This window comes from Argiope bruennichi, chromosome X2, assembly GCF_947563725.1.
Source record: "Argiope bruennichi chromosome X2, qqArgBrue1.1, whole genome shotgun sequence".
Lineage (NCBI taxonomy): Eukaryota > Metazoa > Arthropoda > Arachnida > Araneae > Araneidae > Argiope > Argiope bruennichi.
In genome coordinates this window covers 66,357,395-66,382,937 of record NC_079163.1, presented here as the reverse complement: position 1 = coordinate 66,382,937, position 25,543 = coordinate 66,357,395, and the positions used below count along the sequence as shown (strand labels likewise).

The 25,543-nt window shown below is 29.1% G+C and overlaps 1 protein-coding gene across 2 annotated transcripts in view; it reads left to right on the top strand.

Annotated features, from left to right (window-relative positions):
* Positions 1-25,543, top strand: part of LOC129960988 (BTB/POZ domain-containing protein 10-like) — a 78,144-nt gene that overhangs the window by 6,729 nt on the left and 45,872 nt on the right. The window lies entirely within an intron of this gene.

Here is a 25,543-nt window from a genome sequence, read left to right as displayed (position 1 = left end):
TTATATTTCTGTTATTAATTATTCAATAAATTTTCAATATTAGGATATCTTCAAGATATATATTTTAGGAAATTTACATTGCTGTTGTGCATTTGTAAGTTTGAGTTCAAAAGAGAATGTGTATGTTTATGCACTCTAATTATAGTCTAATAGCTAATTTCTAAACCATTAGAGATAAGTGTATAGTTCCAATTGGAAAAAGTGCTCTGAATGATGTCAGAAATTATATTTTATGCTGAATTAAAAGAGGCAATGCTGAAAAAAAATTAAATCTAATTTTGTATGCAGTCCTCTGGTTTTATTAACCATTTGTAGTAAAATATTTCTGGGACATTAACATTTTCATTTTTTTTTTTAAAAAGTTTCATTCACTTACATTTAAAAGTATGAAACTTTTAATATCAGCTTTTTTTAATTGATTTTAACTGCTAAATTCCACTATTTTGGTAACATTCTTAAGGGGAAATATAAATTAAAATTACACATAAACCTGTTAGTAAGTTCAGATTTCTTTCAATTATTTTACATGAGGAGATATTACTATTGCATCAGGGAAACTTCTAATATTAATTATATGCAGAAGAAAGAGATTTAATGTTTTATTTTCTAGTCATTTTATTGAATCCTTTACAGGTTAAATCCTAAACATTTCCAGATTTTTTTAAAGGAGTTTTATTATGGTAAAATGATCTTGTAAAATAAGAAAATATTAAACTTTTGCCAGTTAGCTATATAATTTGCAAAATTAAAAGTAGTAGATATACTTACAAGTGATCATTCAGACTAAACTGAAAGTGTTAAATATACATGGCAAAAAAATATCTTAGAATATTCGCTGGTAAATGTATTTGTTACATAACTATAGGCAAAGTAAAACAACTTTATGTAACTTTATAGTGCATAACAATGAAGTTTCTAAGAACCAAAAACAGATGTTTAAACAAAAAGATAAAAATTATGATGCTAAACTAAATTTTAACTCCATTTTATACTTAATCGAATATCCACTCAAAGGCACAAATTACAAATAAAGGAATAAAAAAGCAAATAAATAAAACTGTGATAACTTATTCACTTATAATTACCACATTTAAGTCTATTTATTTATTTATTTTGTGGTAACTTAAAAATTAAAATCTACAAAAGAGAGGAATTCATGAATCAAGCAAATTTGATGAGCATATTATTGTGGAATGCAAATTATTGCATTAATAATGTTGCATAAAGTGTAGAAGAAATTATTTCATGGATACATTTCAATTATAGAAAGTCATTTTGAACTAATATCAGTAAAATGATTTTAATTTCAAGTTTATTAAAATGTTGATTATAATGGCATTTTAATGAATTTTTCATTTTTGCAATGAAATACTTTAGTTCTTTTCATTATTTGATTTACTGCATCAGATAATTTAGTTTTCTGTTTTTTCATACAAGCTGAATATTTCTTTTATGTTGCTTATCCGTTTTGTGCTTTTATATTAAATATTTAAATCAATAATAATAATAATGAAGAATATTATTTTATATTTTGTCCAAACATTTTATTCTTCCAAAAACTGATAATTTTTATAACTACCTCTATTATTTTAAAGAACTGTTTCTCATAAAACAATGGGACTTTTTTATTGTATGCATTAGGATGTTATTACATATTTTCATTAAATATAACTAATAGTAACAAAGGTCTGCATAAAAATTGTGCTTCCATAACTTTTTTAACATTACGTTTATAGACTCGAACCAAATAAAATATTATCCTTTACTTCATTTAAAGTACTTTTCTATTTGGAAGTATATGCTTATCTCGAAAGGTTCAGAAAATATTTATTGGTCCACGATTAGTGTAGACACCGATTTTAATATGCTGTCCAGAAACCACAAAAATATGTTAATACAATACAAAAACATACACACAAAAAATATAAAGAAAATTAACTTAATTACCATGTTATCCATAGGCTACTTCAATGAAAAAAAGGAACATAATAATAAACAAAAAATGATAAAAATGAAAATAAAACAAAAATAGAAAAAAATATTGTTCATTAGGAAGAGAAATAATTCATGATATTCAAAGTATGAAGTTTTTTTAATTTATTTGGCATTTGATTGCTAGCTATTTATGTATAAAGTGGACCACACTTTGAACATTCTAGGATATTTGACGAAAAGACAGATGAAATTTGGTAAGTGATCTTTGTACCTATTTGTAGATTTGTCAAATTTTATATGAAATCTCTTCACTGGAAGCTGTCTGTCTGTTTGTCCGAGTATGAACATCATAACTTCAAAAAGTGAAGAGCTAGATAAATAAAATTTGGTCCACATTTATAACGTCTAGATTCATATTAAATTTTGAACCGAATCTGTCGAGGAATTCCTCGTCGATTTGCCAGAAATGCAATGACTTAAATAAATTAAATTTAGTTTGTTTTCTTATTATTAAAGTAGCACTTATTATTATTTCGTGCCAAATTTTGGTTTTTGTCAGTAAAAAAAAAAAAAAAAAAAAAAAAAACACAAAAAAAACACAAAAAAAAACACGTCTAAAAGGCATACTCATTTTTCTTCACTATACAACAGAAATTCTTGTGTGTGGGACCCTTAAAAAATAAAAATCTGAGTACATGTAGCAGTACACACACACCAATGTTTGTTCAATCATTTATTTCAAATGATTTATTGCTCTTGAAAAATTCATATAATTTGTTTTGTAACACTATTGTATTTAAATTGCTAGTTATTGCTATTTACTCAAGATTAGAAGGTGATTGTAGGTATATAAATGTATATAAAATATGTTTTTCAAGAATAAAAAAATGAGGACTTTTAAGAAATTTCAAAAAATTATTGGGTCCAGTTGAAATTTTGAATATGCCTATATATTGAATGACAGAAAATAGCACTTGAATAACATGTTGCCAGCGATATGTGAAGTGGAATATCATTATTAATCTTCAGTGTAATTAGCACATTTAATGGTGGCAAAAATTTTGGTCCTTTGTCATAACTCACTCCTGTGGTTCACTTTTTTGCATAATAAGATCTCCACTATTTCTTAACTAGGAAAGATTTTCTATTTTGATAGTACGAAACTAATATATAATCTGTATTTTAACGAATCTAGTATATTAATATATAGCATCAGGTATAATCAAATCTGTATTAAATCAATAATTGGGTTTGTTCTTGTCTTGCAGAGTTAACGAGCTTTACTTTTGTTATTATATGGTGCCATCAGGATGTTGCTACTATTAGATGTCTTAATTTTCTTATTTTCTTTCAGTTGTCTTATTTTCTTATTTATTTATTATTATTTTTCAATTTCTCAATTATACAAATGATATTACATATTTTCAAACAGATTGAAATTGAAGTTATTTCAGAAATGGAATTTTTTACTAGGTTGTAACATAATCTTTTTCACCAAATTGATGACTCCTTTGTTAAAGGGAAATCGTTAATATTTTCTTCACTTTGTATTTTTGCTTTCAGTTAATCGTATTCCTTGTAAAACAAAAAACAAAAAAAAAAAAAAAACTGGCATTTAATCTAATTTGTTACAGACTTCAAACATTACAGCAATGCTTCACACCTAAATAGTATCAGAAAAATAATTCTAATCCAAGAAAGGGTATTCATTCTGACGATGGCCCACTTACTAACTTCTAAACTAGTAGATACTTCGTAACTATTTAAAAATTTTTAGCAGTTTGTGTCACATTCTTCTACTTTTTAAAATAAGTTTTAAAAATATAATGAATTCCTCGTTTTTACGACAACGCAATTTGAAATTTATTGCTTTATTACCGACTATGAAAATAAGACTGTTTTATAGATAGCATTTATGGAATTATTCGAAGTTTTCTATTATATCGATAAAGTTTGAAAAATTAGAAAAAAATGAAAGAATTTAAAATAAATTAAAACATTTATCTCTGAATTCAACTCTTCATTATTTATAGTAAAATTGTGCAGAAACACATTTTTTTTCCTAATCAGTTTTGAAAAAAAAAAAAAATATTCCTTATACTGTTTTTCCATTGACCCTGGAAGACACAACATTGGTAATCTTTTATCAGCTGCGTTAATTAAATGCGTAAATCATTCTGCACAACTGTGGTGGATAAGATGAAAGATTCTTAAGCCTTCAACTAACAGTGGCTTCCAGAGATAATCTGTGGTGTTTTATTTCCGTTTTTTTATTCCGCATATTTATTTATTTCCGTTTTCAAAAAATAAAATATTCTGTGATTGTTGATGAAAACGTGTTATTGCTTCAAGTACTTAGGAAGGATTGTAGTTGTCATATATAGCTTGCATATTGCCTTGAAAAATTCTGAGTGCATTAATAAAAAATTAAAATTTTCTCCGGCATTTCTAAGGCCCGGTTCTTTAAATTGAATCAGCAGTTTCAAGAAAGAAAGAAACAAATCTGTTTACTGTTTTCTCTGGGAAATAAAAAGCGCTTAAAATTTGTCTTACTTGTTTCTTTTCAATTAAATTTTTATGATATATATGCCTCAGTGGTTTTCGTTCCTTTTTTATGGCTAACAATGAATGTTTATATGATAGAATACTTTTTGTACACGTCATATGATTTTCGATTTTTGTCGCTTATCCGTTTCTTCAAACTGTTGATTCAAGTATTTGAGGTATTCCAATTTCAATTCTGATATCAAATTTTTTATTGCATCAATTTGACAGTTTTCTGAAGGAAAGACATTTCATATTTTTCCTTGAAAATGGCCAACGTCCTATTCAGTTGCGGGGTTTCACGTGTAATATATACTTTTTTTTGTTAAGTAGTCACGGAAAAAGGTAGGATTAATGGCAGCACGTTCAGGAGATTGAACCGACAAATCAGTTGCTATAGAAAAAAGTCAGTGCTTTTTTTTATTAGGATTTCTTGAGTTTAAACTGGAATTTCACCCGAATTTTGGTTTCTAAGCAGTGAGTTTACGATTGCTGTGTGAATTTTTGTTTCAATGAATGAAGTATTCAATGAGGTGGTCACCGGAACTTATAAAGAAGCTTGTATTAACTGACAGGTTCAATGATTCAAAAATTGCTTTCTAAGAAATGATCCAGGTTTGTAATTTTTGCAGGAGAAAATGAAATTCAACGTAAAAATAAGAGAAATGACCGAGAAAAGAATAAAGAAAGAAAGAAAGGAAAAAAAGACCCCCCCCCCCGAAGTACTCAAAAATAAAAAATTGATAGGACAATTCTGAGTTTCTTGAAGATACTTTTTTTCGACTGTTATGTTGAGTATCACACTGACTGTTATATTGAGTATCGAGTTTTGGATGTCACAAGGTCCATTTTTGCCTTTTTGTTCAAATTTCATAATGAACAACTCTTAATTCCAGTTTGTAATAATCAACCCATAATTAATGTTATTAGATCATTATTGGCTTCAACTATTATCATTTGTTGGGCACTTTTTAAGTCAGAAATACAAGTTTTTATCTCAGGTTTTAAAATTAATTTTTGATCTTTATCTTTTAAAATTCTGTAGTGTTTGTTTATTTCAGATGGTCAATTTTTCCATTCTGCAAGAATTGAATCTGCTTCATGGATTTATATCATAAAAATGTGATATTTTGCCTACAGAATCAACATTATTGATTGATTGTGAGTACTATGTATTACAACAGTAGAATGAATTAATTTAAAATTGGGACAAATCAGCGCTCTTGTTTTTTGTGAGTGGAAAAATTTATAGATAGGAATTGAAAGAAATATTTCATTGGATTCTATACTTCTCTACATAAAAGTAACATGGTTGATTATATCAACACTACTGAGGAATCTATCGACTATCAAGGAACAAACGCTATTGGAAAATAGGCGATTAAAATTTCTCAACACGAAAAAGGATATTTACCTGGCTTGGAATAATGCATGTTGATGATTGGCATTTATATTTGAAATTCCTTAAGAAAATAAGCTTAAAATTAGTGTAAAAGAGACGGGTTATATCATTTCAAGTTCTATAGCAATGAAATGGAAAGACCTCTAATGTAAAAATTAAAAACAAACAAATTAGTATCTAATTATTTCTGTTTTTCATTCCGAAATTTTTTCATTTTTCACAAAACTGTTACTTATCTTGATAAGAGTGGGGGGGGGGGGGAAATCACAATATTGTTTAGATTTATAATCACTATTTTTATTATGTTTCGAGGAATTGCAAGCGCTGAATTTACGAACAATTTTATGGCGTGAAATGAAAATGCGTATTAAAATTATAAGACGAATTGTTTTCTTGCACAGTTTTTTATTTTCTACATGATTAGAAATTTTCATTGGACACTACGGAGTTCCTTGAAAAGAATCTCCTACCTTCAAATCATAATTTATTCAGAAGATTGCTTCGAAAAGATTGAATTCGCTATGAGCTGGAATGTAACTATTTGTTTTTTGAACAATTTGTGAAGTTCGTTAAAGTTTTTTCAATTAATCCTTTGAGTACAATTAACAGCTGAGTCTCGTCATGCATTTGTTTACTATCATTTTTAATTTGTCATTCAAAATTATAAAATTTGCTGTCTTTATATTGTTGCGAGTTTGAGATACTGTTTATTTGCCAAATTTGAGATTATACTAAAAAGGAAGAATTGCAGGGAATCTTAAACGCTTTGATGTGCATGAAAGAAAATATTTTGTAGCATGTAAATAATATATATAGTCAGATTAACGTCTGGTTTCCATTCAGTTCGATTTCTATTTAAAACCTCTCCAAACATATCTCGTAAACGGATCTCATAATTTGAACCGTGGTCAGATGACGAGAACGATAGCTCATCCAGAACCTTACCCCATTACCTCTCCAAACTACCGTTCCACATCAGTGGGAGGATATTTGACCAACGATGTCAGATTTAACGGGCTGCTTCAGGCCCACATACACGACGGGTCCTCAGTGGAATCGGATTTCGAACTTGAAATCCTTTGACCCGTAATAAATTTTTAATTTTAAAATACATCAATCGGTTTGGAACGAAATTATTTTTGAATTAGCTTACACACCTGTTGACATCTTCTCTCCAATGTTCTCCTTCCTTTCTTTCTAGTTCTTTAGAAGTGGTTTGTCCGGTGACTGCATCCAAGTGAAGCCTTTGGATTTGGACTTGTAGGAGGTGGATTAAAAAATAAAAAGCATTTTCATATAGCCCTTATAAAGTGAATGGTTTTTCCATGTTTTCGATAAAATGTTCAATTGAAATGAGCAATTTTAGTCAAAAATGATTGAAATAGTTTGCTTCCGGAAATCAGCGTAATATTTTTTTTCTCTCTCTCGACTGAGTTTCGAAAACAGGTACACGGCGTGAACTGTCAGATTCCGTAGCAACAATCCTTTTTGTAACACATAGAAACGACCTTGATTTCTGTTTGTTACCGAAACGCATTAGGATTCGGTTCAACTGCCATTTCAATTCTTTTCGAAGTAACTTTTTGTATCATTTCGAAACTAATGCATTTTACCATGTTAATGATTTTTTTTATGAATTAAACAAAAACAAATCCGTAGTTTTGTTGATAACTTTTTAAGATAAATTAAGGGGAAACATAGGCTGTCCGCAAAATATATTTCCCTTTTGGAGAAACTGAAATGCATTAATTATGCTATTTTGGTGGATGAGACTTCAGTGATTTTAACTCGTTATTTAATTGATGTAATATTTTACATCAATATTTCAGTTTTAACTTTTGAAGAATATATTATTTAATGCCATATTGGGGATGTCTTCGTTAAACGACCTTTAAATTCGGATTGTAACTTTAACTAAATTTAGATGACAATTGAGTAAATTTCATTCTCCGCCATACTTTAGAATTCTCAATTATGAAATGATCTTTTATTTATTATTGTAAGATAAAATAGAATCTTTTTTTTCCCATGATATTGCGTGTTGATATTTTCCACGGCATTACCAAGCTCGTTATGAATTGATCTTCTACAAATGAATTGTTCATCTAAAATAAGAAAATGAGCCGCAAAGTAAATGCGAAGGATTGCGTTTTTAGTGTCTCATGAGAACTCTTTTGATGATTGAATTCAGCAAATATAGTGAAATGTTTTGAAAATGTAATTCAGTTTAAAACGAAAAGAGGAAATTAAGTTATTGTAATTTGTTCATATATTCTATTTGAAGTTCTCATTTTAGAATTGTAATTTTAATCTTATACGTTATGCTAAAATTTGCATATAAAGCATCTTAATATAATTACAAAATGCATTACAAGGCAAAAAATTTACGATTGAAAAAAAAAAAAATTCAACCTGAGTTTAAGAGGAATTTTTTTCATTTCCTGAGAACCGATGGTATTGTACATATTTTCATTTTACTTATTTCATGTTTGCAAGGATGATTTCTCTGTCTTCCATATGCGTTAGAGTGTTCAAGTTTTGTTCACTCATTGACACTGTTATAATATTTTCAAACCTTATCAGTTGATTTATTTGATTAAATTTTGATACGTAAAGAGATGATGGTTCCATAATGATTAAGATTAAAAGTAGAAATTATTATTTTGTGCGCTAATAGAATTATTTTGTGCCAGTGCATATTCAAATATTTTCCTCATTTGCAAGTTGCATTTTAACACAGTCTTGACCATTTACGAGTTAACTAATGTTTTGATAACGTGAGCATCAAATTGATACCCAACAATGTTTTAATTAAATTGAAACTTCATTTCTTTTTTAGAATAAACAGTACTGTATTAGACCGAAAACATTTTTCCTCTTTTAAATATGTATTATCATTTTATGATAGATTATTGGAAGCTAAGTTAAAAAGATTTCTTGTATAAAGTAGTTTCTTTTCGTTCCCCGTATTATTCTGTCCAAATTCATGTGTTTCTGTTTAAATCGAAGTCATTCAGAAAATGGTTGATTTTTCTCTGCTAACTGCTCAACTGGTGGTTGCTTAATTTCTTTTTTACTTAGAAAAGTATTTTAATCGTCAAAATTCTATATTTTAATGAACTTCGATTTTTTTTTTTTTTTTTTTTTTGAGTCTGAAGATCCCGAGTTTGGAATCTTTTTGGAGTTTCTGTTTATCAAAATACTATATTTTGATGAACTTTAATGTTTTTTTTTTTCCTTCTTGAATCAGAAAGTCGCGGTTTGGAATCCCTTTGGTGTTTCTGTTTATCAGTGTGTGCAAGTGCGTGAATTAAAAAATGCATCGAAGTTTGGTTTAGTTTTATATTAACGTCCCGTTGTAAAGCAACACTAGGGCTATTTTGGGACGGACCTCGTAATTTTGAACCGCGGTCAGATGACGAGGACGACACCTGAGCTGGCACCCCCCTCTCCACACCACACCAGCTGAAGGACGTTTGGCATGACGGATTTAACGTGCAACAGACCCCCTTACACGAGGTTCTTCGGTAGAATCGGGTCTCGAACCTGAAATCCTACTGCTCACAAGCCGAGATCTTACCACCAGGTCATCGCGGCCCCTAAGCATCGAGCTGGACTGATGAAATATGATTTTTTGCACCAGAATAATTTTAAAGAAAATCTGTGTACTGATCGATTACTTATTAATCTGTAATCAATCAATTAATCACTCAGATTATTTTTGTTTCCAATACTTAACAGATATTTACTCGAACTTTTATCATTGGTACACTGGCAGAGTTTTTATAATTGTATATTTTTGACTGTTGAATTGTCCTGCTTATATCCATTTTGATTTCATTATTTTGTAAGTAACCAACTCGGAATTATATATTTTGGAAATTAAAACACAAAATAAAGCGTTAAAATATGGCCACAAATTACATATATTTTTTTATCCAAATGTGTAACTGTTCCATTTTATGTAAATTTTGTTCTGCAACGAAATAGTTTTGTACGGCAAACTGCATCGACGTATATTTCTCCTTAATGAAACAAAAATTCATTAAGTTTGTGGTTGGTTCTTTATTGTAAAATTTGGTCCATTTTATAGCAAGGATTTAAACGGATACTTATATGGATGTTATATTTAGGTTTAAATTTGTAAGATTATGGAGCCAATATTTTTTTTTCTGAATTTTTTTTCTTTTTTAGTGAATTTATTGTTCACTAAAAAATTTAATTTAAAATTTTATTCATGAAATTATGTTTATTACAGAATAAAACTGAAACATGTCAGTAAATTTTATTACTCTTTTTTATATTATGCATATGTGCTAAGTTTAGTTCATTTTTCGATTTTTAAAATATTTATTATATCATTCAAATTTTAATTCTCATTTATTAAAAGTATCATATTTAAATTGTGTTATTTTTATTCTTTGAGATAATTTACAAATTTTTTGGAAATTTTAGCTTGTTAATAGCAAAAAAAAAAAAAAAAAAAAAAGACTTCCTTTTTTTTTTCATTGATATTTTGGAAGAATAATCAAACATGACTCAGATTTATCCTTAATAGGAGCATCATTTTTCAAATTATAAATGTTTTATTATTTTTATTGAATTGCTGAAGCATTTTTGTTACTTTTCAAGTGAATGCATTATTCTGTCTTTTTAGTTAATCCCACCCTAAGAAATTCAGAGTCATAAATTTTTATAATACCAATAATAAAAACATACTTCAACCCGTTTTTAAAAGAACTTCGTTGATTGGTGAGTCGCGAATTCTATAATAGTATTTTAAACCAATAAATTTACCAAGCATTATAAAACGGAGATTTTTATGTCCTGACAGAAATGAGTTTTAGTCGGTTAGGAAACTTATTTAGCTGAATAGTTTTTTTCCCCTTGTTATAACATACCGCATATTTGATTTTTGCATAGACTCCGATAATATTATTGTTAGATCAATATTAAAAGTAAAATGTTAAATATTTAATGACTTTTATACAGGGTGTCCCACAAGGCATGCGGCGTCTAATATTTACAGATTCGGATAGAACACGTCATAACGAGTATTTTGATGTATAACATGTGAGGTCCCCGAATATAGCATCATAGTCTAATAAAGGTTTGAAGCTTGTGTCATGAAAACGTCAAGAAATGAGGGGGGGGGAGTGAAAATCAATATTGAGAACTTTAAATACAACAGATTTTCGAAATGTCGGCTGTTGTTGAGCAAATGACATGGCGAAGTCTGGAATCGAAATTCGCAATTGCTTTCAGCAAAATGTCTGTTCCAGTTTCCTTATCTCGGTTTTCAATTTCTGCACTCAAGTCGTCCAACGTTGAGGACTGTGTGAGATACACTGTATCTTTCAGACATGGCCATAAAAAAAGTCGCATGGGTTAAGATCCGGCGAGGAAGGGGGCCACTCTGTACCATTACCTGTTCTCATAACGGAATCCAGCCAGATCCGTCTATCGTGAAAATGTTCCGCTAAGAGATTGAAGTTTCGCTGAGTGCGGTGAGGTCTAGCATTATCTTACATAAACCAATAATCGCTTATCTTCTCTATGCCATGGAAGAAGGGGATAACACCGTCATTCAACTCATCAAAATAAAAAAATTGGCACAATGATGCCTTCGGCAGATAACGCACACCAAACTGCGAACTTAAGTGGGTGCAGCGACCGAACTATTGCATGATGAAGATTTTCGGTGGCCCAGAACCTTCAGATCTGTGTGTTAACATATCCTTAGACGTGGAAATGCGCCTCGTCACCGAACCAGATCCGATTAAAATCAATTTTGCTACATTCAACCCTATTAAGCATCGTGATTGCGAAATCAAACCTCTTTAAACCATCCAAATCGACCAATGGTGATTGATTAGAATTTTGTAAGGGAACAGAACCGCATAAGAATTTGAGACGCGCTTTTCCTCTCAATGGTTGCCACAAATTCGCAAAGTCACATATGGAAGCTTTCAGGTTGTGTAATCGTCGTATGCATCTAATTTGGAATACAAATTACGATGCATTCGTCGAATTCGTAACTAACGTTCTTCGTGTAATTAGACTATGACGCAATATTTGGGGACCCCACATGTTATATATAAAAATACTCGTCTACGATGGCTAATAATTGTACGATGGCTATAACCTTCGCGCAAGTGCAAGGAATAAGTTGGTAAAATTTTATCTCAGTCGGATGAACGGTACGGCACCGCATTAGATACAAACAAGAATTTATTTTTATATATTAAATTATGATTGAATTTAATTTTGAAATTGCTGTAGTTGTCTCAAAAAAGGATTGCAAATTAATTATCCACTTTGTCCTTTACTACTCTTGTTTCATTGTTGATGGATATCTCTGGGGACTATTGAAAGGGCTGAAAGTTCGGGAAAACCAAAAATTATCTCACTAAATGAATAGCAGTTGGAACAATTATTTCGTTTAACTTTTTGCGCATCTGTTACAGGAATACGGAGGGATGTAGGGTTAAATGTATCCCCTCCCACCACTAAAATCTGAAAAAAAAAAAAACCCTTGATAATATGCTCTGATGCGTGTAAGTTATCGTTGCAATGATAAAATGTATAGCTATTTGAGGGGGGGGGGTACTTTCTTTGTATTGCATACTATTTAGCTTCCTATATTAAGTAAGAAATTTTGTAATCAATTCTTCACTCATTTGTTAATATGCTATAGTTTTGAAATTTTATACTATTGTGTATTTGCGATAGCGCTCTTAGCAATTTTATAATTTGCTTTGCATCAAATTTTTCATTAATGTAATGTTTTGATTTGGAGCAAAAATTAGCACGAAAATAATAACTTATAAAAGCATGTGCAATTTGTTGTGTTAAAATAGAGAGAGAGAGAGAGCGAGCGAGAGAGAGAGAAAGAGAATGATCAAATGCTAAAGACATCACCTGCTTCTGAGCCGAAGATAGGAAATAAGAATATTATAACAAGGGAAAGAAAGATTAAGAATATTTATTCGTAGAAATTAAGAGTATGAAAGAATGAATGGAATTGTATAATCAAAAGAAACCAATTTCTCCATTCTATAATCATTATGAATTTATTTGTCTCTGACATCCCGAAACAATTAAATCACGATGAATATCATAAGAGTTGTTAAGCATGCATTAAAATTCCAAGGATGCTATTCATATGAACAAAGTCTCACGCTATTACGACATTTGCTTTGATGTCAACATTGGACAACTTTTTTTTGGGGGGGGGGGTAGAGCTTGATGATCCTAAAAAAAATCTAAGACTGGGAAAAAATACTGATATTAGGATAGTGATTACAAGCTACTTGATTATTAGTGGAGCTATAGGATTTGAATAAAAGAAGCTTTTAGCAAGCTTATATTAGTCAAGAATTACTATAAAAAAGTATTTGAACGCACGCACAAAAATTTTGCTGTTTTAAAAGCTGTATTTTGTTTAAATCCACATTTATTTATGAATAATGCATTATTATGTGAAAAACGAATGGTTGATTTGCTTCAACTTCTTTATTCCAAAGCACAAATTTCCCCAGCATGTTCAGAACGTGCAGAGATCCAATTTGAAATTTTCCTGAAATAACTAAAAAGTGAATACAAAGAACAACATGTATCATTTAATGAAAAAGTTCTCTTAGATGATTTCTACTGTAATATTTTTAAGTTCAAAGAGTTTCCTGATATTTGGGGTGTTGTAAAAATAAATATTGTGCTGTCGAGTGACAATGCGGCTGTGGAAAGTGGATTTAGTATCAACAAGAATATGCTTGTTGTCCAACAAACGCAAAACAGTGTTGCAAATGAAATTTTTGCAAATAAATAAATGAACTGATGACTGAAAATTCTGCAGAAATTGATGCTCAAATATATGAAATGTCAAAAATAAATAAATAAATGAATAAATATTGCTTTTTAATGTTTTTTGTTTAATAATCATTCAATCGCTTGTGTTGTGATAGCAAAAATGTTATTTTGTGTTTTATTTCACCCGAGTCCTTAATTTTGTGCGACTTTAAATTAAAGGGCAAGAGAGGTAATATATCCCCCCTTATGTAAATTTTGTTTTGCTTATTTCAAGGTAATACATAAAGAGAATTTTTTTGTATGTAAATACATTATTTTAATATACTATTATTTCGAGTAATGTTCTTTTCCCACTCATTAAAACTTAGGAGTATTGTTATTCCATTATAACTAGCACATGAGTGTTGTTCGCATATTTCCCCTTAAATTGCACAAACGTATAGGGAAAAAGGAAATTTTTTTCCAGATTTGAGTGACAACCCTGTCTGTGTTCTTTTTAAAATATATTTAGCAACATTTTTTAAATGGTTTTAAAATATTCAAATATTTATTCAATTAGATTACTGCGTCTAAAATCTCCTATCACCTTTTCCTGCGTCTTCTAAGAAGTAATAAATGAGTAATATCACCTAATAAAAAATTAAACTTCCTTTTTTCCTTCATCTATTCTTTTATTTATTAAATTTTGAAAAAAATTGAAAATTGAATTTTTTTATGCAAATGAAATTGATATAATGAAGAGGTAAAATTTTGAATTCCAAGATGTGAAATAATTTGCTCTGAAGTTACTACAGAAAAAGGTATCATTTTAGTTAATATTAATTGATTAAATATTCAATTCATTTTTGCACTTTACGTTTGCATTTTGGAAAGTTCACAGTGCTCTGTCGTTTTACCTAAACAATAAAAGTGCAAAGTTTGGCTGAATTCGGCCCAGTTATTTTGGTGGAGATGTGGAACTTAATACATATATATTTAAATACCCCTATGATTAATATATATGTTAATATAGATTGCAAAAACTGAGCTCCAAAGCTAAAGTATTTTTTTTTTTTAACTTAAGAATGAATGTTAAGAAATCAGAAGAGGACAAAAATTAACAAGAAAAACATGATAGCTATCAATGTATCTTTGTCTCTTAAATGTTTGCGAGGAATTTTATTCTTTCTTCTCTTCAGATAATACTTGAAAATCTAATTTATGGGAGAATTATGACATCATAGACATAGCCCCAAACAGTTGATAAAAAAATCCTCAATTAAGATTAATATTATTTTATTAATAGTTTTAACTATCGTAAAATTGGCAGTATACAGTTAGGAATTGCCTGTTTGTGATCCTAGCTGATTATCGTAATCAAGATAACGATAATCATCGCTAACATCAACAAATAAAGAACTCGGATCGTATTTAAGTAACAGCGATTTCATTTTAGCGACTTTTTAGAAAAAGGAAGAGGTCACTTTTACATTTGCGTGTAACTTTTTAACTTTATTTCGAGATAGGGGCATTAATTTTTTTTTTTTTTCCATACTACCCTAATGCTTACCCTCGCGCTTGCGATAAAACTTTCATATAAGGATATGAGCTTTACTTCTCTATTGTTTTTTTTTTTTTTCTAATACGCCTAGCAATTCAATTAGATTTCCATCTCATTTCATTGAATTGTGAAACATTTTAATGTATGGACATATTTTTGGGAGTGAATGTATAAATGTTTGTTTTGTGTATATTTTTCGTGTATATTCTATTTTTAAATTAATTTTGAAGCTCTTCTATTCTATTAAAAAGCATTGGATAACAAAAATTAAATTATTCATGATATATATCTAGCATAAGAATTTCCAATTTTAGTGTATTAGGCCTTTTTAAAAAGTTTCGAGAAAATATTTTCTTTTGTTGCAAAACCTCAAAGAAATATATTTTCAATTGTATATATCCAAAAGATCAATTTTTCTTATGTCAGTTTCTAATGTGTCATTACGAATACTAATTTTAATTAAAAAAAATTTTTTTTGGCATAACAGAATGATTATGGAAATTTTTAATCAATTTTACCCTTTACCATCAATTATCGTTTGCAGATAATTAAAAGGAAAATCTAAGGAAATCCCTTTTTTTTTTTTTTTTTTTGCCATTCAATGAGATAACTAGCACTAAAATGAGGAAATGAATTAGAACCTGCTTCTTTATATATTCAATAGCTAAATGTTGAGCACTTATTTATGAATTTCTTTGATTAATTGGAGAATATTTTCAGCGTATCATTAAAATTATTCCCATAGGGTTATAAAGTATTCGTCTCGTTGTAGTGCCGTTTATGTAAAAAAAAAAAAAAAAAAAAAAAAAACGATTTTGGACTTCTAATTCTAAGGAGAGTAATATGACAATTAGCTAGCCTCGTTTCATTTGTTTTGATTGCATCAACTGCTACATAACAGAAAGAATGTCCGCCGCTCTGTCATTCTTACTACAGTTCTTTTATAGCATTAGTTTTTTCCTTTGTTTCAGGGAGTGCTTTTCGCACACCTTTTCATGTAGTTTACAGGCAGCATGCCAGCCCACAAATATCGATTCACAAAAAAAAAAAAAAAAAAAAATCTTAAAAGTATTTTATAATCCATTAAAAATCTGGGGCCAGCTGATATTCTAAACTCCACAATTTTTCCGTTTGCAATTTTAACAATCTATTACATCTTTTAAGCCTCATTTTTTCGACTGGTCGAAGCCAGAATTGGATAAGGGAAAACGGTTTCTGTGTCAAAACTACAAATCGAATTTTACAGTTCTAACATATTGTTATTATGAGTAATCGTGTTTCAATATCTAGAAATAGACAGACTAACTTCTGATTGAGCTGGATTTTCAAAATTTGACACAGATATACAAGTCTGATGATTAAGCCTGTACAAAACTTCGTCTATCCACCTTTTTTATTTATCATGTCCGCATGAATTTAGATGGATAAGATAGACGAACTTTTTAATGAGGGATTTTGTCCAAAATTTGATTCGAATTAATGATTTTGATATAAAGATCATATAACAAATTTTGTCTGATTTTGTCCAAAATTCGATTCGAATGAATGATTTTGATATAAAGATCATATAACAAATTTTGTCTTTCGAATTCGGTTCATTTTTGCATTAGACAGATGGGTGTCATTTCAGATGTACTTTTTTTATGGGCTCAGAGTGGCCGGTAATGAGAAGATTCGTTGAAATCTCATGATAAATTTGTTTGAAGATTATAGCTCTTTCCCTCTATAATTCGTATGCGAACAAGTAAGAAATGTTTGTTTCAAATATTGTTTTATCACCGTAATTATTATCCTAGAGCAATTCTTTAACCAGATATAGTGAATTTCTTCTCGCTAATTAACTTTTACTTCCGTAAATATTTTCTTAATTTAAAATTTTACTATTATAATGTTATTAGAAAAATATTTGAGTATTTAACATTTACTTAGAACGTTAAAATAATTAAGATATTGTTGAACTCCACATAAAAATCATTAGTGTAATACTTTTATATAATAAAACAACCCTATGATACTTAGTAAATCTCTTATCCGATTAAAATGTTTTCTACTTGAAAATAAATTTTGCTCCTTTTGATAAACATCGTTAATTTTATTGCTTAAATTTCTTTACGTTATTTGCATCTGACCAATCAGCGATTTAAGGAAAAAAAAATTAAACGACATATTTCATTCACTATAAAAATTTGACAATCAATTTCTTAGGGCAGGAAAAAGAGACTGAATAATGTATTGAAAAACAGTAGAAATACTCCAACTGTTAAATAAATGTAATAAAATATTTATAATTTTAAAAAATGATGCTCATATTAATGATAAATCTGAATAGTGTTTGGTTATTTTTCCGAAATTTTACTAAATGAAACAAAGGAAAATCCTTGCGTTGCTATTAACATAATGAGGTTTGCTTAATATACGGTTCCCAGCACTTTTTGGGTGCAGTTTTTTTGTTAGCAGGGTTAAATAGAACTACTGCGAATTTCAGAATAAAATTTGATATTCATACATAAAAAAGCCTACTGTATCGAAGTATTTAAAATTGCCGAATTATAGTAATCATTATAAATGTTTTTATTTTATTTGGAATAAGTAAGTGAATTTTTACTAACTATTCAACATAGATGAAGGAATGGTTCTTGCAGTTGTGTCAGTTCCTTTTTTCTGAGTATTTTCTAAATAGTTGATTATATCAGCATTATTAATAGGCTTTCTGAAAACTTCCATTATCAGACACGGAAGATGGAAAAGACTGATTCTTACGAATGTAAAATGCTTGAATATGTGTGCTGGTAAATTTTCTTCGTAGAATCTTTAGATATATGTCAAGGTGCCTGTTTAAATATTTCTTGAAGGTCTATATCAAACAAATACAATCAGCGGTACTGCATTCAAGCTAGCAGTCTAAAAACAATCTTTTTTAGTGTGATAGAAAAAGTTGAAGTTTACGAAACGAACAAGAAATACTAGTTGAAATAAATATTACTAAATTCCATAACATTATTTCAGTAACTGCATTGATCCATACTCAAATCTAAATCCATTTTGTTTAACCTTTTTTTCTCAGTACCGAATGTTTCGTCATAGTATTTCTTTAATTCCTGGTTTTGAAAGCAAGATAATACCATTATCGATACTTAATACGTATAACTGGCTCTTTTAATATCTATGAAGGAATATCTGAAGCAGAAATCAGCTTCTTCTGCCTGGTAATGCTCAACTTTTCTAGTGTTATATCTGCTTGTTACATAACCACTTACCTTGTAGATTTAAAATCAACTGAATATGTAAGGATATCATCATAATTATAATTTCATTTTTAAAGTGAATATTTGGAAAATTTCATTGAAGGGGTTTCCTTATGGTTTAAATTTCCTGATTTACAGCAAATGTTAGTGTCTAGTCTTTATGTAGTTTTAGTTGTTACGGTGGTGGTAACATACAATGGATATTTCACTACAGCTGAAGATGTGATCTCTTTGTTAAAAAGAGGAAGCAATGTTGAATATCTTTAATTTGTTGTATACTTACAGAAAAACGATTAATGTTTCCATGTATGGTAACCATAATAAGGAATAGTAATGAATTATTTTAAATTGCATTCAAAACCCCAGTTCAATCTTTTGTATTAGTAATGCATTGAAATATAATAATAGAAAAAGTACACTATTTATAGCAAAAACAGCACTTCGAAAAATAAAAGATTTTTGAAGGGATTTAGAGTCATTGTGGTTTGGTTATAAGATCTCGACTTCGTAATCAGAGGCTTCAAGGTTAGAAACTGGATTCTGCCGAAGAACCGCCTTTTAAATGAGTACGCTACACATTAAATCTAATGTCAAATGTCATACAGAAAGAACGTTTGTATAAAGAGATGCTGGTTTATGGGTTGTCTTCGTTTTTTGCTCACCATACAAGTGTAAGAAATCTGCAATAAACTTGTACTTATGTTGCTTCAAAACAAGGCTTATATAATATAAAACTAAAAAAAAAAAAAAAAAATACTACTATTTACTATCATTTTGTGTCGAATTATTGACCAATGATATTAAACATTATGAGTCTTCGCTTTTTTCTGTCAATTGCTCTATTTAGATCTTTAAATCAAAATTATTATAAAATTTAATGGAATGTGAGGCGAGGAATCTCGAGTGTTTTTCATTCAGGAAATTGTATAATAATTGTACCTCTCAAAACGCATTATTTCTGCCAGAAATAAAATATTTTTAACTTAAAGTCAGGCAGTGGAATATTAGATATCTGATTCAGTTGTCTTTCATTCAGACTGTAATTTGTACTACATTTGGAAGAATAACCGACAAATGAATTAGGTGTCGCCTATTACCGACTATTTTTGATTTGATTGGTTGAGAAATCAACAAGATGGCTGAAGTGTTCTATATTATTGTGTAGTTTTTACTTATATTATTGTAATTATACTTTTATCATACCTTTGATATGATAAGATGTAGTTCATACCTTTGATATGATTGGCTGTAGTTCATCGAATTTGTTTGACACGATTAACTTAATCTTATTAGTTCTTGCCGTTTTTAACGATCTCATTAATAATATTAATATGGTCATGTCCACCAATTTTGATGAAATACATTATCAAAAGGAAATGCTATTTTAAATTATAATTGCATACTAATGATAAAGCAGTTTGATTACTTAACTATTCTTTCAACGTGGTGAAATCGGAGACGGAAATTTTCAAAATCTGCTCCGTTATTGAGGTTGGGTTCTCTAAGTTTTGTATTGTTATATCTCTTGAAAATGGAGGCGGAAGAGGCAGGCGGTCTTTTATGAGATATCTCGAAGGCATGAGCTTTCGTATGAAATAAAAATTGGTAAAATCTGTATATTAGATATTTTATTTAATGGCTATGATTGGGAAAATCTGTCAGTTTTTTTCCACAGGGAAGGCGCAGTGAAGTAAGAATTTCTGAAATTTCTCTTGAAAATGCACAGTGGCTTGAGAGCAGGGGACCTTTGATGACACATGTAAGTCATTAAATTTCATAAGAAATAAAAATTGCCGAAATGTGTTTTAGTGGATATACTTTGGGATATTGATTCTTTAATTTTGCCAATTCTTTTAAATATATAAATTGAGGGCGAACTGGAGATGGCTAGTTGATTCTTTATTTTTTGTCATTAATCGTCATTTGGTCATATCATTCTTATTACCCCGGCATCGTACAAATATTTAATTATTATAAGTAATTATTTATTATAATTAAATTAGATATTAAATTTTTAAGTATCTTTATTTAAATATGAAATCAATTATTGTTAGTTTGATCATAAATTCTGGTCGGAGATTTATCGGAAAATTTCTACCTCTGTCTCTGCTTACAGACCCCCACTAAGAATGTCGAGTAGTTCTGACTTATGAGTATCATTGCTCCGAGAGAAAAAAAAAATCGTTTATTATTTTTCATTCTATTCCATATAATAATTGTTTGACCACTATAAATGATCAGCGTTTTTTTTTTGGATAATAAAATATTAAATTAAACTTACAGAAAATATTTAATCATATTTAAGAAACATTTAGGCAAATGATCCGAAATAATTTGGGTAATTCTAATAAATATATCCTAGCATTCCTTTTACTTTCGTTTCCAAAAATTTAACAGTGTGGAATACAGATTTGTAAAATATGATTTTCATATATAGATAGTATTCAGAAACTTTTATTTTTTCTGTTAAAAGAAATTTTAAACATTTAAACTACATTATTGATATTTCAATTTTCTTTACATATGATATAGAAAATCAGCGTCATACTATATCACTATTAGTATTTAAAATTATCTATATCACTACTAGTGATTTTATAATTTCCATCAATGTTCGCAAATAGTAGGTCTATATAACCAAATAAATATATGCCCCCTTAAAAAACAGACAATGCCGTTTTTTAAGGGGGCATATATTTATTTTTTATTAACACTTATATTATTTTACTTATTTTATATTTACTTACTTATTTTATATTTATTTTATTTTACCGTTTTCATATTAACACTGTGCCCTCCGCACAGATGATCGGAATTATTTTGTGTGGCGCTGGTTCGCTGACAATTTTTTGAGGTTTTCGGGAAATCATAATTTTTATAAAATAATTAAAAGTAAATAATTAAAATAAAAATTCGCGAAATACCAAAGTGTTGTCATAGGCATTTGCCCGATAGTTTTCGCATGACACCAACGTAGTGTCGCCGGACGCCATAGTGTTAAAATTGCGAAAATTACTAGAGATAGTGTGTTACAATTTTTTGGATTCCAGCATTTTAGCATCTCGGATTTGCTTTCATGTAAACATTTTGCTGTGTTATCTGTTCATATTTTTTCGCAATCGCGTATAAAAATTCTTGTATGATATTAAATTTTTTTATTTAAAAATTCATTCATGATTTTATGAAATTAGATAATGCTCTTTTAGTGAGCGAAAAGAAAAATTGAATAACATATAATAATCTCCATTATATCTTCAAAACTTCATAAGATTCACTTAATATTAGACGATAAAATTAACTTTAACATCATATAACCTATATAATTTTGCAGATGCGTGACCGAAAAGAAAAAAACTTTTGAAATTAACTTTAATTTATTTTTCCAATGGAGTCATAATTTGTACAAGGGGATTCTGATTCTGATTTCTTTGACTCTTGCTGACTTAGAAAGGAAATATTAGGCATCTTTGAATGAAATGCGTAGATGTTAGGGGTTTTCATTCCTTCGCTCGGTGCTTGAGAAATAATAATAGTCATCAAGTTTCTAGAGTTTGTGTTAGAAATAATTAAATAAAAAAGTAGTATTCGAATCAGGAAATAAAAGAACATTTCAGAATAAAGTAATATGAGATAATTTAAGATGAAAATTAGGAAATTAAGATTTAAAGCAGATTAAAAATATCATTACACGCACGTACGCATATGTGATGATATAAATATTGACAAACATAATGGAGAAATTTCGATATAGCTATAACTTAACTATATTAATTAAATCTGTTACTCATCGTATCAATTGGAATAAATTTGACCCCTCGAGTCATTTCCATCGACAATAGTTTTTTGAAGTTGAGGTAGTAAATAGCAGTTACAGAGGCGTCCCATTTTAAAACTAACACACTACCTTGTTTGTATTAGACATTTTTAATGTTTATTACGGTGTTGTGCGTTGTTTTTTTTTTTTTTGTTTTTTTCCTTTTGTCCGAAATATTATCTTTAATTTATTACAGATATGAATGGTTTTCTACCTAATTCTTCGAGTATTTTTATTTTTAAAAAAACTTGTTTGCGCAATATCTTGATAGATTTTTTTTTTTTCTTCTACTCGTGATTAAATTTTCTAAAGCAACCCTTAATGAATAAAGATCCCACTTTCATTTGAAGCAATAATAAATATTTAACGCATTGTATTGAAATGTACATGTGACATAAAGATGAATTCAACGCTAAATTTTTCAAACTGTAGTTTTCAAATTGAACATGAAAATGATAATTACCTCCTAATTAATATTTTCTGTAAAAAGAGTAAAAATGTTTGCCTAAAAAGAATTAAAAATATTTGAAAGCATAAAGGTATCCCATCAAGAGCACCGTTGGTGTGGTACGGAAGTTTGAAGGCAGAGTGCCAGCACAAGTGTCGTTCTCATTATGTGACTTGGGCTCAAAATTAAGAGGTCCGTCTCCAAATATCCCTAGCGTTGCTTTCAAATGGTACATTAATTCTTCTAAACTAAACCCACCGAGGTTACCTTAAATATGGGGATACCAATGAACCTGCTTTATAATTAAGCAGGTTCTTTGTTGGGTACAATATTGGTGCGGACGTGAGTTATCTTCTCTCCAATGATGGATTGTACTTCTTAAAAGGTAAAGTGATTTTTGGGTTATGCCGTAATGAGGATATTTTGAAGCCCTTTAGTGCTTTAATAATTATCGCAGTTACCCATCATTTAGATCACCCCTTGCGCATTGGTAGGTCGGGGTAGCTCACTTGTGGTGCAGTAAAAGGCCAAAATTCGTTTTCAGTTTGCATTTTAATTTTGAATTTTCGCAATGAATTACACTATTTCTGAGCATATTTACAAAACGTTTCAACAATGGGATATATTGTAAGGAATTTCTATATGTTGCATAAAGCATATATTTCAAAACCAAAATCCAAAATATGTGATTACTTAAATTCGAAATATTAGAAGTTTTTTTTTCACTGTAATCTATCAATTGACTGAAATAAATGCAGGAAACCCATAAGTTTTGTAAAGGATCGGGGAGGGTATTTGGGAACAGTGACTGTTGTATGTATTGGTGAAACCACTGCAAGCTGAGAAATGTTCTTTTTTAAAATGCTTTAGAGGGAGGCTAAAAACTCTTTTCCGCTTTTTTAAATGTTATTTTCTAGCGTTTGCCTACTTTAATTGTAATCGTACTCAAAGAAATTAAAAACAAAACAAAATTTCTTATCATTATTCATTCTTCACATCGGTTATCTTTAAGGTAAGTTGTTAAATTATTATTTTATTTATTTATTTGGATCTATAGGATATAGGTGTTACGAGTATGATTTGATTTTCATTTTTTAACTTTCTCCTGGGAAATAAGATTTTGTTCTCAATTACCTTTGGCAATTTTCATCAGGGGTAAATAAGATCAGACTTTTAATGTAATAAAAACTTATATTTGGAATAATTTATGATATGGTAAGAAGTGATATGAGTAAGATCAGACTTTTAATGTAATAAAAACTTATATTTGGAATAATTTATGATATGGTAAGAAGTGATATGAGTAAGATTTAATTTTCATTTGTAAATTTTCTCCTGAGAACAGGATAGGGACTTAATTACCCTTGATAATCGTCATCGCAGGATAGTTAGGAAAAGGCTTTTAATATTATAACAACCTGAATTTTCCATCATTTTGAAAATCTATTATATTATAGGAAAGGCTATATATTAAGGCTTGGAATCCGGTAGTATCCCATTCCACTAATAATATTCATTATTTTATGCCAAATTAACAACTGACATCTTTAAAGAATCTACCATGTTATCTACGTACATATTACTTTTCCCGCTTGGAAATTGGTTATTAATAATAATTTGATGATGTTTGATTTCAAGTATAGAAGAAAGCAAAAAAATTGATTTAAAGGAAGAAAAAACTGTGATACAGAGGAAAGAATATGACGATGATTTTGACACTATTCCGTAAGAAACTGAGGTTGTCTAGATAAAAGAAGTGATTGGGAATCAGTCATGCTTGATTTTTCAACAAATATGTATCTTTTGATCAACTATGGCAAATCTTATAATAAAATTTTGGATTTATGATGTCATTAATGCAACTCATATTTCTTTTAAAATTCATAATAAATATAATGTACATGAATTATCTCTGTCACTCTTTTTTTTTTTTTTACTTTAAAAGTAAAATTCTGCTTTTTGATTAAAGAAAGCAGTTTGAGAATAACTCTCCTCCCTAATACTCAAAGATTGATTCTTTGAGAAAAAAAAAATGGATGTAATGAGGTGGAAAAATAGGTCTGATTAATTAATATTGATAATTTTTTATGCTCTTTACTTAAATCCCTATGAAATGCTTTTGACGATACCGTTTTTCCTAAAGTGAAATTTACTACTCGAGTTTTATGTTTTATTTATTTATTTAATATTTTAAAAGGCGAGTTTTCAATATTTTGTTGGAAAAAATTACAGTAATTGGAAACAACTTATCAGTTTTTTCTTCAGGGTTTGATGATTTTTCATGTTGTGAACGTTTATAAATTTCGTGTTAGAGAATGTAGTTCTTTTTTGTAAATAAAATTTGCATGCTCTTTCTTTCCTTTTTTCAATACCATTTTACAACTTTTGCCATTTTTGTTATAGGTGACTATGATTACATTTTTCTAATGCTTTTAAAAAGCGACAATAAACAGTATTTGTTCAAAAAATATGAAAAAAAATTCTCATTTCCAACGTCGATGAAGGAACTACTTGCATCACAAGTATCATGCAGTGTTTTAGTTTACTTATTACTCTACATGTGTAGGTAGGCGACGGCTTATCCATTTCAAAGTCAAGGTAATATCTGCAGTTGATCTTGTGCATTTCAAAGATCAATTTAAATTTATCGTTTTGTAACATTTGCCGGCCAGTCTTTGCTACTTTTCCCATGATTTTATAAAAATAAAGATATTTTTAATTAAATCTGTGTGTTAGGCTCTGAAAACCTGTTGCTCATCCGCGAATTGACGGAGTTTTGAAACAGTTTCTAGGCTGCAGATCCGAA